This window comes from Giraffa tippelskirchi, chromosome 2, assembly GCF_054371585.1.
Source record: "Giraffa tippelskirchi isolate mGirTip1 chromosome 2, T2T-mGirTip1v1.2.pri, whole genome shotgun sequence".
NCBI lineage: Eukaryota > Metazoa > Chordata > Mammalia > Artiodactyla > Giraffidae > Giraffa > Giraffa tippelskirchi.
The window spans coordinates 148572979-148590948 of NC_137276.1; the positions used below are offsets into that span (position 1 = coordinate 148572979).

Below are 17970 nucleotides of genomic sequence, written 5' to 3' on the forward strand. Positions count from 1 at the left end.
TTTTGCCCGGACTGCTGACCTAGCATCCTCGATGTCCTCTTCCACCTGTCACCAATCCCCTAACCCCCTCAGTACTCTCCTTAACAATCACAGTGGTCTTTTGGAAAGACAAATCAGATCATGTCACTGGCCTCTGCCCCAGCCAACCACAGTTGGCCACTCTTTACCTTTCCAACCTTAAAATCCTCTTCTGTTCTTTCACTATGCGCTCCTGTCACACTTCCTGGCCCTGGAGCAGAGCTAGACTCGTCCCCAGCCCAACACTTTGCAGTTGCTGTCCCCTTTGTTTGCTACTGGACCCTTGTGGCTTCTTTTCATGTTCAGGTCTAAATTCAAGCGTCACCTCCTTAAAGTGGCCCTCTGATCACACTATCACAAATAGTACCTCTATCACTCTCTATCCCTTTATCTCGTGCTTATTCTCTTCATAGGACTTATCACCGATCATGGGTATTTTTCTGTGTTTGCTGATGTCTGCTGATGTCTCTACCACTAAGGTGAGACCCAACAGACTCTAGGCTTCCTCATTTCCTGCTACATCTATAGCACTTAGAGTGGTCTCTGGCATACAGTAGGTATTCAGTAAATACCTGTGGAATGAATAGATGGATCATAAGATAAAATATTGTTGGTGCAAATTTTCCAAATAGTTTCAGAAATAACATAGAATTGAAAGCTAGGCTTCAACTCCTAGAAATGCTATCGTCTAAAACAGCTTTCATTATGTCTGTATAACGTCCCATTTTAGAATGTGTCATACAAAGGGGGTGGTGTGGAAGCTGACAGATCTGAAATAGTTTTAAATATATATATACATATGTCTTTGGAGATTTTGGGCAAATTGCTTCAACTTTCTGTAGCTCATTTTTCTCATTTGTAAAATAAGGATTTGAGTGATACAAGCTCAGGTTATAGTTTCATTATCTGTAAATCGAACAAGTATTTATTGAACATCCATTGTGCTGGTCATTTGGGATCCTTGGTGAACAAGACTGATGACAGCATGCCATTCATGGAGTTTACAGGTTAGTGAAGGAGTTGCATTTCTCTAAATGGTGATGAGTGTGATGAGGAGAGGCGAGCAGTACAGTGAGAGCCCAGAGCAGAGGCCCTGACCAAGTCTAGAAGGTCATGATAGACAGAGACATGTAACTTGAGATCCATTCGATAGTTCCAGTTAATCAGGCACAGAGAGGCTGAAGACTTCTGGATAGAGGGGACAACTCTGAAGGACAAGGAAGGTGGCATGTTCTGAGAAGGGGGAACAGGCTGATGTGGCTGCAGAGTGACAGGGAGAGGTAGGCAGGGGTTACCCTGTGCCACTCAAAGTGTGGTGTGTGGATCTGCGGACTGTCTGTTACCATACTGTGATGAGACAGGTATAGACACTGAAAGTATGAAAGTTTAGACATTTTTATAGCAATTTCACAAAGTAATTTTATGTTTGTTTAACATAATAGCAAAAAACTTGGGCTTACATTTTGCATGGCCTTTTGTTTTCCTTTCATTTATCTCAGTAATTAATCTTTACTGTATTTATAAGAGAATCAATCCACAACAGATTAGACATGAAAAAGCAAAAGAAGCCCTTCAGGAAAGAGACTGCAGTTGTGGGCTGGATCCTGTGAGCCAAGTTTGGTTTTCATCTTTAGAGAAATAAGCATCAATGCAGCAAATGCTCATGTAGCTGGCATTCCAATGAACAGTGCGAATGGGAGATAAAAAGTTTCAGCCAACAATTTCCTTTACCACAATAAGAGCTGAGTAAAACCAACCTACATACAGTTTCAGGAAACTGCTAGTAGATTGTGAGCCTTTGGAAGGGATTTATTGTTTCTTGGAAGTCCATAGCCTACTTAATTACAGGAAGAAGTTCACTAATATTGCTGAACTAAATGACAGCTATAATTCAGAACAGTCACTTTCAAAGTTTTCAGCATGTGGTCTGACTGGGAGCACCTGTACCACTCCTGTTAGAGCCCTGTCTTGTCTAAGGTTCATGGTTCCAGGAGAGAGAAAGGTCACCTGTAGTTGGGGAATGAGACAGGGCTATAGTCTCATGGGAACACACACACACAGACACACAGACACACAGACACACAGACACACACGCACACACACACACACACACATTTCTCATCCAGAGTTTCAGAAACAGTGCAAAGTGGCTTTTAAAAACAAACAAGAACAAGTGCTGAGTGGGGAAGGGGTGGCATTTAAACACTTGTGTATGTGAATTACAATCTTGACTTTCCAATTGATCCTGGCTTGAATTTTAAGCACTTTCTTCATTTCCCATAAGTAACCATCAGTTACCACCAGCAGCATATAGTTCCTTCTGTGTCAGATCTAAAGCTCAGGGATTCTTACAAAAAGCCAGCAGTCCTTTTTGATGTTACAGAAGATAATTGAGGGCGAAGGACTGGAGTTGGCTTACACTCATACAGTTTTTTCACACAGAGAACAAAAGCACCAGAGCATAAACCCCACTTTTTGTTGAAGGTAATTAAATGCAAACACACTTCAGCAAAATCTCTAAGATCCAAGCTTGAAGCCCTTTTATTCTATTACTCTTCACTACATCCTCTTAGCCTGATGACTGAAACCTGGAAGCAGTTGTCCCTGCCATTTGTGAGGGTTATTGAGAGTCCAGCTGTAATTCCATCCTTCTTTTCTGACTCTAAGTTATATCCCAAAGGGAAATATGTCATGCTTGTAGGGCTCACATGATAATGCCTTATCCCATCAAGTTTTAATGGTCTTATAATGGAGAAAAGCAGTGGCAAGGATTATTTGAAACAAGAGATAATCCTAAGTGACATGTTTAGAAATCCTGATTTTTTTTTTTTTTTTGAATAGCTCTGCCCTCCTCAATCGCAGAAGGCAATGGCATCCCACTCCAGTACTCTTGCCTGGAAAATCCCATGGACGGAGGAGCCTGGTAGGCTACAGTCCATGGGATCGCTAAGAGTCGGATACGACTGAGCGACTTCACTTTTCCCTTTCATGCACTGGAGAAGGAAATGGCAACCCACTCCAGTGTTCTTTCCTGGAGAATCCCAGGGACAGTGGAGCCTGGTGGGCTGCCGTCTATGGGGTCGCACAGAGTCGGACACGACTGAAGCGACTTAGCAGCAGCAGCAGCAGCAGCCCTCCTCAATACACTTAAAATCAGCTTGCTTCCCTGGCAGACAGCAGGGGGCAGCAGATAAGAGTCGGCTCTCTCTCGGCGAGAGCAGTTTCAAAGATGGAAAATTTACTGCAGAAAAATCCTCAAAGTGTTTAAATCTAATAAATATGGGAAACCTAAGAGCTGATTCCTCATTAAAATTTTTTTTTTAAATAGCTAAATTAAACATAAAGAGTTTTGCATTTATTTTCAGCTCATATTCTAGTTTATATTAGGTTGAACCTCGTGAAATTGCCACTGTTTTTGTGTGTAAGCAAAGCTATTAAATATTGGCAGTTTCCAAGGGTTAAAGCAAATATTTGGAACAGAACTTAGATATAGAAGTTCTATTCAAGTAGACCTGAAGAAGAGCACATGTTCACAGGCAGCAACAGACCTTGTTTCAGAGAGATGGTGATGAGTCCCTGTGGACAGTGAGGCCATGTCCTGTCTAACTGCCACCTCTGCCTCTCCCCTGCTCCCTACAACTGGGATCATGGGTATCCCCCAGATCTCCATCCGTGGCGTTTGTTCTTAAACCAAGCACTTCTTCAGCTTCTGTCACACTGCCGTCTCAGTGGATATTCACCTTGCTGTCCCAGTCACTCTCACTGCTCACAGATTAGGACTCAGCTCCGGCTAAAACCACAGACTGCACGGAACTCACCTTCATTTCAGACCTCTCATTGGGAAAATAAGGTTTCTGTGTCTGAGTTGCTGAGCCTTAAATGAGTTCTTCTTTGTTTGTTCTGTAGGTGGTTCTCAAAGTGTGGCCCATGGCCTGGACCAGAAACATGAGCATCACCTGAGAACTTGTTTACAAAGCAGATTCTTGGCTTGAACCTACTGAATCAAACATTCTGGGGGTAGGGTCCAAGAATGTGAGCTTTAACAAGCCCCGGGAGTGATTTGAATGTGTGTTGACATTGAGAACTATTGCAGTGAGTGAATGATAGTTGCTCAGTTGTGTCCGACTCCCTGCCACCCCAGGGACTGCAGCCTACCAGGCTCCTCTGAGAGCTACTGGACTAGCTCATAAAACCTAGTTTCTCCTCTGGGCTTTGTTTTTTGTTACCAATGGCCTTAACAATCTTTTTTTTTTCTAGACAGTTTCTAATTTCCTTTTCAGTAGCTTAAAAGTTCAAGCCTGAATCCCAGGCTTGTACCTGGATCCCTGTTATCCATGAAATGACTTCTCAGTTGCCAAATGCCACCTTCCTGGGATGCTGATATTATCTACTCTGAGTTCCAAAATGTTAGTTTCTGCCCATTGGTTGGAACCCAGGAAGATGGCCATTGGTTCAACTGCAACTGGGTTTGTGGAGAATGTGAACTTGGTGCTTTGCCAGCCTACACGAGTCTCCTCTGGATGGGCTTTACCCCCAGTTCTGTTTTGCCTCAGTGGGCAGATACGGTACTGCATCTGGTCCTTCTTGAACTTAGGATCAAACAGTCATCTTTGGTTTTAGCTATGGTAAATGCTTTCTAGGTTGTTTATATTTGAATAATTAAAAATAAGAGGAAATGTTAGGATCCGTTATTCAAAGAGGATATCTTAATTCTAAAAGAGGTTCCAAGTTTTCCTTTTTCCCCCCTAACACATTGCTCAAAACTTTCATCATTTTCATCTGTATTATGAAATGGGGGAAAAGGGAAATGTTGTCTCATACAAATGTGAGTTTTGAGAAAGAAATCATATTATTTAAGCACAACATCCAATTTTCTTTCAGATAACATTTGCTTGCTTATTTGTTCATTTTCCCACTGGGCACTGGGCTCCTTGGAAGGGAATTTTGTCTAGTTGATTCTTGTATTTCTAGCACTAGCCTGCAAGATGGCATATGCTCAATGAATGTTTGAGAAATGATTGAATGGAAAAACACAAAGACATACACATGCAGTCTCAAATGCAAAAATAAAAGACCTATTTCTCCAAATTGTCTAAATTATTACGTTATTGAAACAAAAATGGATTGTTTGCATTTGACCAAGATCTAAGCTCAATATCTATCATCATGCTCAAGATGGGGAGCTAGAGTTGACTTAGTGCTAGGATTGGATATCTGTCAATAAAGGGGCCAGCAAAGCTACTGTCTTTAGAACGTATATCATCATCACCTCTTAAGCTGTCAAGACCTCAAGGAGCTCCTTTCATTTTTTTGGAGAAGGAAAGTGAAGCATATAGGGGTGAAGTCAATTTTATAAGGTCACCAAGTTGGTTGGTGGCAAAACCTAGAACAGAACCCTGACTTCCTGACTGTAAATTCTTTTCCCAGTCTGCTTTAGAGATCATGTCTGGCATATATTTATAATGATAGAATCATACTGAAAAGGATGATTTTTTTCCCCAAATACTTTTTTTCAAGATTATAAATATCTTTAAAAATGACAAGATGCCTGAAGCCGTATGCTCTGATGTATTTAAATTATTCTTATCTGTTTCTTTTAAGAGAAGCTCGCTGTGTTTTTTTCTCCTAACGAGGCTCAAAGAAGTGTCGTTTCCAAGCTTATAAATTAAAAGTTCCTTGGATACAGCACGGTCCAGTTAACTCAAATGCTAACCAGAGGGGTCCTGAGATATTCAGTTAATTTTACATGTACCCTGAACTCAATTTTTTTTAGCTTCACTTGTAATGAAAGAAACAGAAATAAGAATGAAATGTCGATTTTCGTCTATCAGATCGGCAAAGATTAAAACAAGTGACACTCTCTTGGCTGGAGTATAGGAAAATAAGATTCATGTTCTGAATATGGGAGGGGAACTGACATAGTCTTTTTATTTATTTTTTAAAATTTATTTTTAATTGGAGAATAATTGCTTTACAATATTGTGGTGGTTTCTGCCATACATCAACATGAATCAGCCATAGGTATACGATGTCCTCTTCCTCTTGAACCTCCCTCCCACCTCCCACCTCATCCTACTCCTCTAGGTTGTCACAGAGAACTAGATTTGAGCTCCCTGAATCATACAGCAAATTCCCACTGGCTATCTTATTTTACATATGGTAATGTATATGTTTCAATGAATCGTTACTTGCTCAGTCATGTCCAACTCTTTGCAACTCCATGGACTATATCCCACCAGGCTCCTCTGTCCAGGGAATTCTCCAGGCAAGAATACTGGAGTGGGTTGCCATTTCCTTCTCCAGGGAATCTTCCCGATACAGGAATCGAACCCAGGTCTCCCACATTTCAGGCAGACTCTTTGTCATCTGCGCCACCAGGGAAGCCACTTTCCTATCAACAACTTTGCTTCCAGTTATTTATATAAATGATACCAGAAAAGTGCAAAGATGTCCACATACAAAGATGTTTTCCCCCAAATTATTATTATTATTTTGGCTACACTGTGAAGCTTGTGGGATCTTAGTTCCCCTACCAGGAATTGAACCCTGGACCCTGGCAGTGGAAGCTCAGAGTCCTAACCACTGGAATGCCAGTGAATACTCTCCCAGTAATTTAGAAGTATGAAAACCTAGAAGCATTCTAAAGTTTATGAATTAGGGATTAGTTATACATATTATGATATAATGTAATCCATAAAAAAAATTCTACATAGTTATTAAAAAACATAAATAATATTGGTATACATGCATCCTCAGTTGTTTCAGTCATGCGTGACTCTTTGAGACCCCATAGACTGTAACCCACCAGGCTCCTCTGTCCATTGGATTTTCCAGGCAAGAATACTAGAGCAGGTTGCCATTTCCTCCTCCAGGGGATCTTCCTGACTCACGGATTGAACCCATGTCTCCTGTGGCTCCTGCATTGCAGGCGGATTCTCCACCACTGAGCCACTGGGAAGCCCAAATTATATTTACCAAGCTCTAAATATCTCCAGGATACAGGAAGGAGAGGAAAAAAAATATAGTTGAACACCTCAAATATAATACGATCATATTTATGTAAAATTGTGTGTGGGTGATTATAGGAAGATGTGTGTGAGAATAACCCCTAAAATGTTAAAAGCAATTATCTTAATATGGTGAATTTGACTTGCTTTTTTCCCCCCTCTTTATGTTTGCATGAATTTTATACATGAGCAGGTATAAGCTTTATAATTAGAAAGAAAAAAAAGATCTACTTTCACATTTTAAACAAAATGTAGCTGAATATGTTTAGATATTGCCAAATTATGCTTTATGATATTTTGAGAAATGAACACGAGGCAAACACATTTGAGACATTTCAAAAGCCACAAGTGATTGGGTTTCAAATAGTTTGATTTGAGTCTTATTTCCAATTGGAAAAATAAAAGTTAACTAAGGCTCTAGTTACATCATTAACTTTTTTATGAAGACACTTTTGATGGAATAATTCATGACCCCAGACTTTTATCCACATACATTTCATATTGTTTCCAACAGTGATCGCTATTCTCCACCACCTGTGTTCTTCCTGATCCTATACTCAGTGACTCTAGTTACTAGGAACCCCATGGCCAGTCACGGAGACGACAACGGCCACCTGCTGCAGAACTGCTATGTGCACATGTGCCCTCCATGCAGGAGCTGTCGCCCACCCCACCAGATGACACTGCTAATGCTGGCACTTCAGGGAGCATGTCCTGGATTAAGTGACTGGAGGCACTGGAGCAATGCATGATTCCCTATTTTGAGAAAACTAATTTCAACACCAGTGAAATACCTATTACTAAAAAGCAAGCATTTCAAATGAATTTTTAACTGAAATTGGAAAATAGTCTGAAATGTAGAACTAGAAGTGTTGATAAAATAGGGATAGAATTTTAACAGTTCTAATTAATTATGTTGAGTCCTTACTTTTCTGATTGTAAGTTACAGCAAGTGGGCCTGTGTATCTGGTGTCAATTGAGAGTGGCAGGTACTTAGAACACATTATTGAAGGACTGCGGTTCCACTTTACATTAAAGTTTTTTTGAGCACTCGAGTCCCTGAAGAGTTCCATCCCCACAGATTCTGATCCAGTAGGTCTGCAGTGAGACCCTTTGCATTTCTAATAAGCTTCTGGATGGTGCTGATGGACAATCTCGAGTAGTTTTGCTTTAGGTTGCATTCCATTCCTTATATTTTCTGACACTTGAGCATTGGAAATGCGGCCCATTCTGACACGTTGGATGGAAGAAGAGTACTTCTCTATCTGAGAAGGTTGTTATAGTACTCAGAAGGACCCCATGGGATGCAAAAGAAGAAGGGACTATCCTCCCAGACCAGCTAGGAATATCTGCCAAGTCCAGCCTGGCAATTGATGAGCATAGCAGATGCCCTGGCCAGCTTGCTTTCACAACCAGTCTGCACCAACCCTCTTCAGACTGGGTAGGTTGGCATACAATTTGTGCATATGAATAGCTGCTACTTGGAAATTTTCCTATATGTATTTGCATAGAGTAAAATTTGCATTTACATATAGTACATTTCTGTGCAAGTGGATATGGCAGGATCTATGTATATACGTAGCAGGAAGATTGGAAAGAATGTGTATACTGAATCAGGAATTAAGCTAAATGTCTGTTGGGTAAACTTGACTATATAAGGAAAAGGAAGGCCAGTGAGAATTAGCACTTAAGAAACCCCCACTATCTATCACGAACTGTTAAGAATCTTCACACAGCATCTCAATTACTCCTTAGGATAAATGACATCATAAGATGGGCTTTAATGTTCCTTATTCAGTGCATGAGGTCTCTGAGTCTCAGAGATGAAACAAATTGCCTAGAAAAATGAAGTTACTAAATGGTAGATCTGGAATTCAGTTATATCTGACTTCAAAGTCTATACTTTCTCCAATCTATTCTCATTGACAAAACATGAATCAAATAAAAATTTGATGAGAAAATATAATTATGAATCTAATATCAATTTGTATTCCATAGGCCATTTATTACCATGGTTGTGTGGGTTTTGCTGCATATACAAAAGGGCTCAATACTAATACTCTAATTGTTTGGAAACTACCATCTCTAAAATATTGATTGTCTTATGCAGTAGCATTTGATTGAATTAATGTACTTTTTCAAAACATTATTTTTTCTTGCTGGTGCAATCTCTTATATTAAAGAATCATTGTGTTTGCACACCTCTTCATTATAAACGGTCAGATGTTAATTTTAAAACATTTTGGATAGCAGCAGACCAGATTTTGGCAGAGGTAATCTGGCCAGGAATCAAACAAAACCACGCTTATGAAAATTCCTGTATGATTGTGTTGTTAGTGAGTATTAATTTTTGAAAAGGTTGTGTTTGTGGAAACAGAGGAACTAAAGGAGCTATTTAGGTGAGACTTATTAACATTAGCCCTAACTTACAATATGAAGTATATACTACTGTAGCCACAAAAATATTCTTGGGAAGAATTTATAACATAGGAAAATGATAATGTAATATTATGTGAAAATAGAGAACAAAAGTGTATATGCAGGTGGTTTCAATTAAGGAAAACCATATATGCATAGGAAAAAAAGATGTGGAGGCCTACAACCAAATAGTATTATTTTGGGGATGTGCTTATGGGTTATTTTTGCTTTCTTTAAAACTAAAAGTGTAATTTCTTGTTATTTTTGGGTGGGGCATAGATTAATGGGAAGAAGTGCACCTTTTATTTTTTAAGTTAACTTACTGATTCTTTCCTTATTCAAGCTTAAAGTAAGCAGAACAAATTATTTTGAAAACTATCATGGTAACCTATCTTCGTGTGTGTGTGTGTGTGTGTGTGTGTGTGTGTGTGTGTGTGATCATGGTAGCCTATCTTCGTGTGTGTGTGTGTGTGTGTATGCACGTGCGTGCATGAGGGAGAGAGAGAAAGAGTAAAGAAACGAAGAGATGGGAATAAGGTAGTGAGGGTGGTTGGTTTGGGCCAAGCAGTTTCTGGTTGTTCATAGGTTTCTTCTGGAACCTGGTTCACACACTAGCAAGGCACCTCAACATCTTTCAGGGTTAAGATGCCGATACATTTCAGATGGTACTCATCTACATCTGAACAAGCGGAGAGGAAGGAGAGGAAGAAGTTTTTGTCTGTGTAACAGACAACCTACCTCTTCATTTCTTGAAGTCTGAAGTGAGTTAATAAACCTTAGAATACTTGCCATTTAGGAAATGTTAGCTGTTATTGAATCAAAAGGAGCTACTTTTAGTTTCTAAATTAAGTTTTAGATTTAATGATTTCCCTCTTTTTGTCTTGCCTAGGTAACCCAACTTTGTTCTATTAACTTTCAGGAAAACCTTCAATTTGCAAAAGAAGCTTGACTCTCAAGGAATTAGGTCTTTGCTAAGAGGGCTGGATGCAGTTCTGTGTAGGTGCCCTTGACAGGAGAAGGGACAGGGTGTCCTGCGCCTCCCTGGGAAAGAGTCTAGTCACCAAGGCGAAGGATTAGGATGATGATGGATTAATACGGTTCCTGACCTTCCAGCCTCTCTCTTCTGTACTATCTCTGAGATTGCCTTGAAAGTCTTAATCCTTGCTCCATGGCTATAAGCACTGTCTTCAGCGCTGAGAAGCGTAATGGGGTTTCTGAAAATAAAAGCGAGGAAAATACACTTGACAGCCTGCATGATGGTGTGTTTCCCTAGTCACATAGTTATGTTCCAGGTGTATAAAATTATGCGTGTACTGAGTGAGGTTGATACATCACTGTGCTAAAATGGCATGGATGGGATCTTGCAGTCATCTAAGCAGTCAACACATGTTTACCATATCCCTAAGTATACAAAGTACTAAAAAATATGAACAAATGTATAAAAGCAGATACTATCCTGAGGAGCTTCAAGCAATCTTGTGTGATGGTGTTTACAACAGTAAAAAGTTGTAATAGTAAACTACCACATATTACTTACGTTGTAACAGTAAAAAGTTCATATTGTTTTATATTCAGAGAATTATTAATAAAATCCAGTTAAAGTATGGAGTCTAGTTAATGGTAATGTACCAAAGAACCAATACTGATTTGTTAGTTGTGGCAAATGTACCATATTAATGTAAGATGCTAACAACAGGGGAAATTGAATGCAGGGTATGTGGGGACTCTATGTTTAACCTTTGCATTTTTCTGTAAATCCAGACATAGAGAACAAAGGTATGGCTACCAAGGGGGGAAGGAGGGGGGTAGGAATTGGGATATTGGGATTGACACATTACACTATGATACTATCTATAAAATAGGTACTATGTATAAAATAGGTAACTAACAAGAGCATACTGTACAGCACAGGGAACTCTACTTAATGCACTGTGGTGACCTAAATGGGAAGGAAATCCAAAAGGGAAGGTATATATGTATATGTATGGCTGATTTGTTTTGCTGCACAGTAGAAATTAACACAACATTGTAAAGTGACTATATTACAATAAAAATCAGTTAAAAAATAAAACTATTCTAAAAGAAAAAGTTTGTTTTAAAAAAATCAAATAGCATTTGTTAAGCACTGCAAATGGTTTTGCCTGCCTACAAATATACTTTTGATCTCTCAACCCTGGCTTCCTATCATGTAACTGTCATATGACAATAAATCACCTTAATTTTATTCTCTCCAGGAGAGTCCAATATGTTCACCAGTCCAGTTGTAGTCTCAACTGCACAGACTCTAGACCTTGGGTTGCCCCTTCAGTGGACGTAAGACATATATAACCAGCTATGGTGGAAACCAGGTCAGTTCTTTGACTTGGGAGAAACAGGGTATCCTCAGCAGGTCTGAATACCTGGTTCTAAGGATTTGGTAATTCTGGAATCTCAGTTCAAGGGTGTTGATGTCATTTCTCATGGGTGTCTAACATTCATCAAGTTTGGTGCATTGGAACAGGAAGGAGGCAGGAAGGTGAGGCTCCTCTTGAGTAAAACGACAATGCTGTCTCCTCTTTGAGCTTCGTCTGAAAAGCAGGGTCAGATCTCGAATTGCTTGCTTCCTCTTGACTCTGTCCAAGCAGAGTGCCAGCACCAGCACCTCTATTACCTCCATCTCCACCACCTCCTCCATCTCCACCTATACGGCCACCATTGCTTCTATTACTCGCTGCACCTCCCATCACCTCTGCCGCCACCATTACTGCTCCCACTACCTCCTATAGCCCCACCAATTCCAACATCACTTTTACCACCACCATTTCCATTGCTATCACCACCACCTCATAATTATGGCACTGGAAGCTTTACTAAACATCACGATGACTGACTCTGAAGAGGTAAATAATCTTTCAGATGAACTCTACAGAGGTGAATATAGAAAATGGTGATGAAACCTCTCAAGAAAAGGTCCAGAGAGACGAAATTGCTCATGACATCCAGACCAGAAATCCCTCTTTTCACATATTTAAGTATGGGCTAGCTGACCACCCTCTTTCCCATTAGATTCAAGAGTACAGATGATACATGCATCATGCCCATCCTGAATGTGGACAGATGAGACTTAGAAGGTATTTAATCTCTTAATCCCTCAAAACTGCATCTGCACAAATGGTTTTAAAATCCAGTTACTCTGGAGACTCAACAAGAGCTGTCTGGTGTAATTAGATCAGCATGATAAATTCAAACCTCTAACCATCATTTAACACTTTGGTAAGCAAGGGAAATAGTGTGTTTAATAAAACTGTCTGCATCCATTGGGATTGGTATTATAAGCTTCATTAAAGTAACCACACAAAATAAGAGCTGACGAGGAAAATAGCACAGAGCAACACAATGGAAAAGTGAAAACTCTAAGTGGGGAAAAGGAGCTTTCAAAGTAGACATGCTTCAAGGAGAGTACGCAGGTGTACGGGCAGGGGAAGCTCAAATTCCCTTCTTCAGTTCAGCTCAGTTCAGTCGCTCAGTTTTGTCCGACTCTTCGCGACCCCATGAATTGCAGCATGCCAGGCCTCCCTGTCCATCACCAACTCCCGGAGTTTACCCAAACTCATGTCCATCGAGTCAGTGACTCCATCCAGCCATCTCATCCTCTGTTGTCCCCTTCTCCTCCTGCCCCCAATCCTTCCCAGCATCAGGGTCTTTTCCAATGAGTCAAATCTTCGCGTGAGGTAGCCAAAGTACTGGAGTTTCAGCTTCAACATCAGTCCTTCCAATGAACACCCAGGACTGATCTCCTTTGGGATAGACTGGTTGGATCTCCTTGCAGTTCAAGGGACTCTCAAGAGTCTTCTCCAACACCACAGTTCAAAAGCATCAATTCTTTGGCGCTCAGCTTTCTTCCTAGTCCAACTCTCACATACATACATGACTACTGGAAAAACCATAGCCTTGACTAGACGGACTTTTGTTGGCAAAGTAATGTCTCTGCTTTTTAATATGCTATCTAGGTTGGTCATAACTTTCCTTCCAAGGAGTAAGTGTCTTTTAATTTCATGGCTGCAGTCACCATCTGCAGTGATTTTGGAGTCCAAGAAAATAAAGTCAGCCACTGTTTCCACTGTTTCTCCATCTATTTTCCATGAAGTGATGGGACCAGATGCCATGATCTTAGTTTTCTGAATCTTGAGCTTTAAGCCAACTTTTTCACTCTCCTCACTTTCATCAAGAGGCTTTTTAGTTCCTCTTCACTTTTTGCCATCAGGGTGGTGTCATCTGCATATCTGAGGTTACTGGTATTTCTCCCGGCAATCTTGATTCCAGCTTGTGCTTCTTCCAGCCCAGCGTTTCTCATGATGTACTCTTCATATAAGTTAAATAAGCAGGGTGACAATATACAGCCTTGACATACTCCTTTTCCTATTTGGAACCAGTCTGTTGTTCCATGTCCAGTTCTAACTGTTGCTTCCTGACCTGCATACAGATTTCTCAAGAGGCAGGTCAGGTGGTCTGGTATTCCCATCTCTTTCAGAATTTTCCACAGTTTATTGTGATCCACACAGTCAAAGGCTTTGACATAGTTAATCAAGCAGAAATAGATGTTTTTCCAGAACTCTCTTGCTTTTTCGATGATCCAGAGGATGTTGGCAATTTGACGTTTGGTTCCTCTGCATTTTCTAAAACCAGCTTGAACATCTGGAAGTTCACGGTTCACGTATTGCTGAAGCCTGGCTTGGAGTATTTTGAGCATTACTTTACTAGCCTGTAAGATGAGTGCAATTGTGTGGTAGTTTGAACATTCTCTGGCATTGCCATTCTTTGGGATTGGAATGAAAACTGACCTTTGCCAGTCCTGTGGCCACTGCTGAGTCTTCCAAATTTGCTGACATATTGAGAGCAGCACTTTCACAGCATCAGCTTTCAGGATTTGAAGTAGCTCAACTGGAATTCCATCACCTCCTCTAGCTTCGTTCATAGTGTTGCTTCCTAAGGCCCACTAGACTTCACATTTCAGGATGTCTGGCTCTAGGTGAGTGATCACACCATCGTGATTATCTGGGTTGTGAAGATCTTTTTTGTACAGTTCTTCTGTGTATTCTTTCCACCTCTTCTTAATATCTTCTGCTTCTGTTAGGTCCATACAATTTCTGTCCTTTATCGAGCCCATCTTTGCATGAAATGTTCCCTTGGTATCTCTAATTTTCTTGAAGAGATCTCTAGTCTTTCCCATTCTGTTGTTTTACTCTATTTCTTTGCATTGATTGCTGAGGAAGGCTTTCTTATCTCTCCTTGCTATTCTTTGGAACTCTGCATTCAGATGGGAATATCTTTCCTTTTCTCCTTTGCTTTTCACTTCTCTTCTTTTCACAGCTATTTGTAAGGCCTCCTCAGACAGCTGTTTTGCTTTTTTGCATTTGTTTTCCATGGGGATGGTCTTGATCCCTGTCTCCTGTACAATGTCACGAACCTCCATCCATTGTTCATCAGGCACTCTGTCTATCAGATCTAGTCCCTTAAATCTATTCCTCACTTCCACTGTATAATCAAAAGGGATTTGATTTAGGTCAAACCTGAATGGTCTAGTGGTTTTCCCTACTTTCTTCAATTTAAGTCTGAATTTGGCAATAAGGAGTTCATGATCTGAGCCACAGTCTGCTCCCAGTCTTGTTTTTGCTGACTGTATAGAGCTTCTCCATCTTTGGCTGCAAAGAATATAATCAATCTGATTTCGGTGTTGACCATCTGGTGATGTCCATGTGTAGAGTCTTCTTTTGTGTTGTTGGAAGAGGGTGTTTGCTATAACCAGTGTGTTCTCTTGGCAAAACTCTATTAGCCTTTGCCCTGCTTCTTAGAGTATTTCAAATTCATGGTAGTCATTGTTCCATTTCAGAAGCTGAATTTCAGAGGGAGGTGTTGTATCTTCTAAATGCTCTGGGACCTTCTAAATGTTATGAGACCAGCACTGGCTTAAGTCTTTAGATCCCAGTCTTAAATCTCCTCTGTAGTTCAGCATATAGTCACCTACTGCATTAGAAGCTAAGTCTGATGCATTGTCAGAAGTGTTTTATCCACAGGGATCATAAAACACGAGTCCCAAATGGATGGATGGGCCTAGTGAATGGCTCATGAACTGGGGAAAAGACTGCTTTGTGCTCTTGGAACTCAGCTGCAGGACTTGATGCCATTTAAATTACTCTGGAAAATTCACCGCCTAAGAATTATACCTCAGATTCTTTGTCCTGAAAATTAACTTTCCCACATGGCCTTCTTTTTATGAGGGTAGAGGTTCTAGGACAATAATTTTTGATTGAGTAGGCATCCTTTGAAATAAAAATACTTAAAAAAAAATCAGGAGTGATCAGTCTTAAAAAACAGGATTAATACATACCTCTCACTAGAAAGTGTCAGTAAAGACTTCTTGAAATTCTTAGTCTGGTGGTTCTCAAAGTGTGGTCCTGAGACCAAAATCATCCTCATCACCCAAGCACTTGTTGTTGTTCAGTCGTTAACTTGTGTCTGACTCTTTGCATCCCCATGGACTGCCGCATGCCAGGCTTCTCTGTCCCCCAGAGTTTACTCAAACTCATGTCCATTGAGTTGGTGATGCCATCCAACCATCTCATCATCTGTTGTCCCCTTTTCCTCCTGCCCTTAATCTTTCCCAGCATCAGGGTCTTTTCCAGTGAGTTGGTGCTTGTTAGAAATGTAAGCACTTGTTAGAAATGTAAATTCTCTAATTAATCAGAAACTCTAGGATTGGTGCTTGTGTTGATGGTCGTTTTTGAAACCTTAAACTAAAGTAAGATATTCTAGAGGGTTTGGAAGAGACTGAATCAAGTATTTAGGTCTTAGGGACTTACAGCTTTAAAAGATCTGAAGAAAGGAGAGGCTGGATCTGAGTTTTGAATGTATGCGGCTGTCTGCGTTAAGCACAGATATATAGGCTTTTAGGCCTGGAGGAGACCTTATAACATACAGCCCAGGTAGGCCCCTCATCAACACAAATGCAGAAAGGTTCAAATGAGCAATTCCTAAATTTCTTTCATTACCCAGAGCGGAGCACCCCAACTAACATGTTCATGTCCATGATGAGGTTGCAGTTGGGCCAGAAGCTGCCCCTGGACCCCACAGAGTGACTGACCAGGCAGGTCTGGGGTTTTAGGCAAGGCTTGTCACTGGGCACATCTCCGTGGTGGAGAGTGGCCTGAGAAGAGCAAGGTCTGATGGTGCACAGGTGAAAAAAGTTGGGAAGCACTTACCCAGAGAAAGAATGAATTCATGTTATTGACTATCAACTTACTGTCCTATAAAATGAGGGTGGATAAAAAAATAAAATGAGACTGGTATGAATACAACCAAAGAGTTCTCCAGCAGTGTATCCCAGGAATGCCTGGCATTGTGGCTCCTCAGCCTTTCACAAAGTGTAGAATTTTTTTATTCACCAGAATTCCAGGGAGGGGGAAGTTGCATGTGCTGATCCTTGCTGGGTACCATTCAGAGCTGGGGACTTGGCCATGCTTCCCAGGAACTACATACAGAGGGGGCAGTCAAGTCCAAGAAGCCTGAACTCTGGGTGCAAGTGAGCAGAGATGGATAACTGAGTATAGAGGAGAGGGGATGGGCAGGGAGGGAGGGAAAGAGAGAGAGAGAGGAGGAGATGGATTAGAAGTTCCCCTGAACAGGAAGTTTAATGAGTGGAAAGAGATATATTAGTGAGAGGTTTTCTGTGTGAGGTGTGTGAGACCCCCCTCAGTCACCACTATCAGGAAACTTCCTTAATTATCTGCAGTATTCTTCAAAGCTGTTTTTTTGAAATGACACAGTTCATAGATTGGGCTGTATGTGGCTCCAGTTATATTCAGGTAAGATAAACTCTATACAGGATTCATAGCCCTCTAAAGGAACAGCAACCTTATGCTCCATTTTTTGTTCTGCCTGTACTTTTAGAGCAAGATAAAACTCCTTAAAAACAACATGGATTCAATCCTCAGGGACTTAATTTAGAGAAATTCCCCCTCATTTATTGAAGATTAAAGAAACTAACACATTTGTACAGTAATATGAGCTCATTATTTTAGTCCAAATAATGATCTTCTAGCACTCAAGGGAAGAAAATGACCTACCACTGCAGAGTTTAGAGTTTTCAAGATATAAAAGACAGAAGGGAAAGAGAATTAGCAAACTTCTCCCTTCTCTCTTCCCCCAAATCATTTAACGAGTGCTTACTATGTGCCAGACACTATGGAGGCAAGAAAGATGAATAAGATAGAATCGACGGTCCTCTACATTCAGAAAGATTGAAGTACAATAGTAGTGACAGACAGTGGATAAAACAATGTGAAAAGTGGCGTGTGATAGAAATATGCCAAGAGTGGGACACATATGAGAAGTACCATTTATTACTTATCGCAGGCCAAGTGCTATTGTAAACATTAAAGATGTACTGACTTATTTTATTGTGATAAAGGATATATAACATGAAACTTGCCATTTTAGTCATTTTTAGGCGGATGGTCCAGTGGCATTAAGTACATTCATACTGCTGTAC

General features: G+C 40.5%; 1 protein-coding gene across 12 annotated transcripts in view; it reads right to left on the reverse strand.

Annotated features, from left to right (window-relative positions):
- Positions 1 to 17970, reverse strand: part of PEX5L (peroxisomal biogenesis factor 5 like) — an 817344-nt gene that overhangs the window by 154348 nt on the left and 645026 nt on the right. The window lies entirely within an intron of this gene.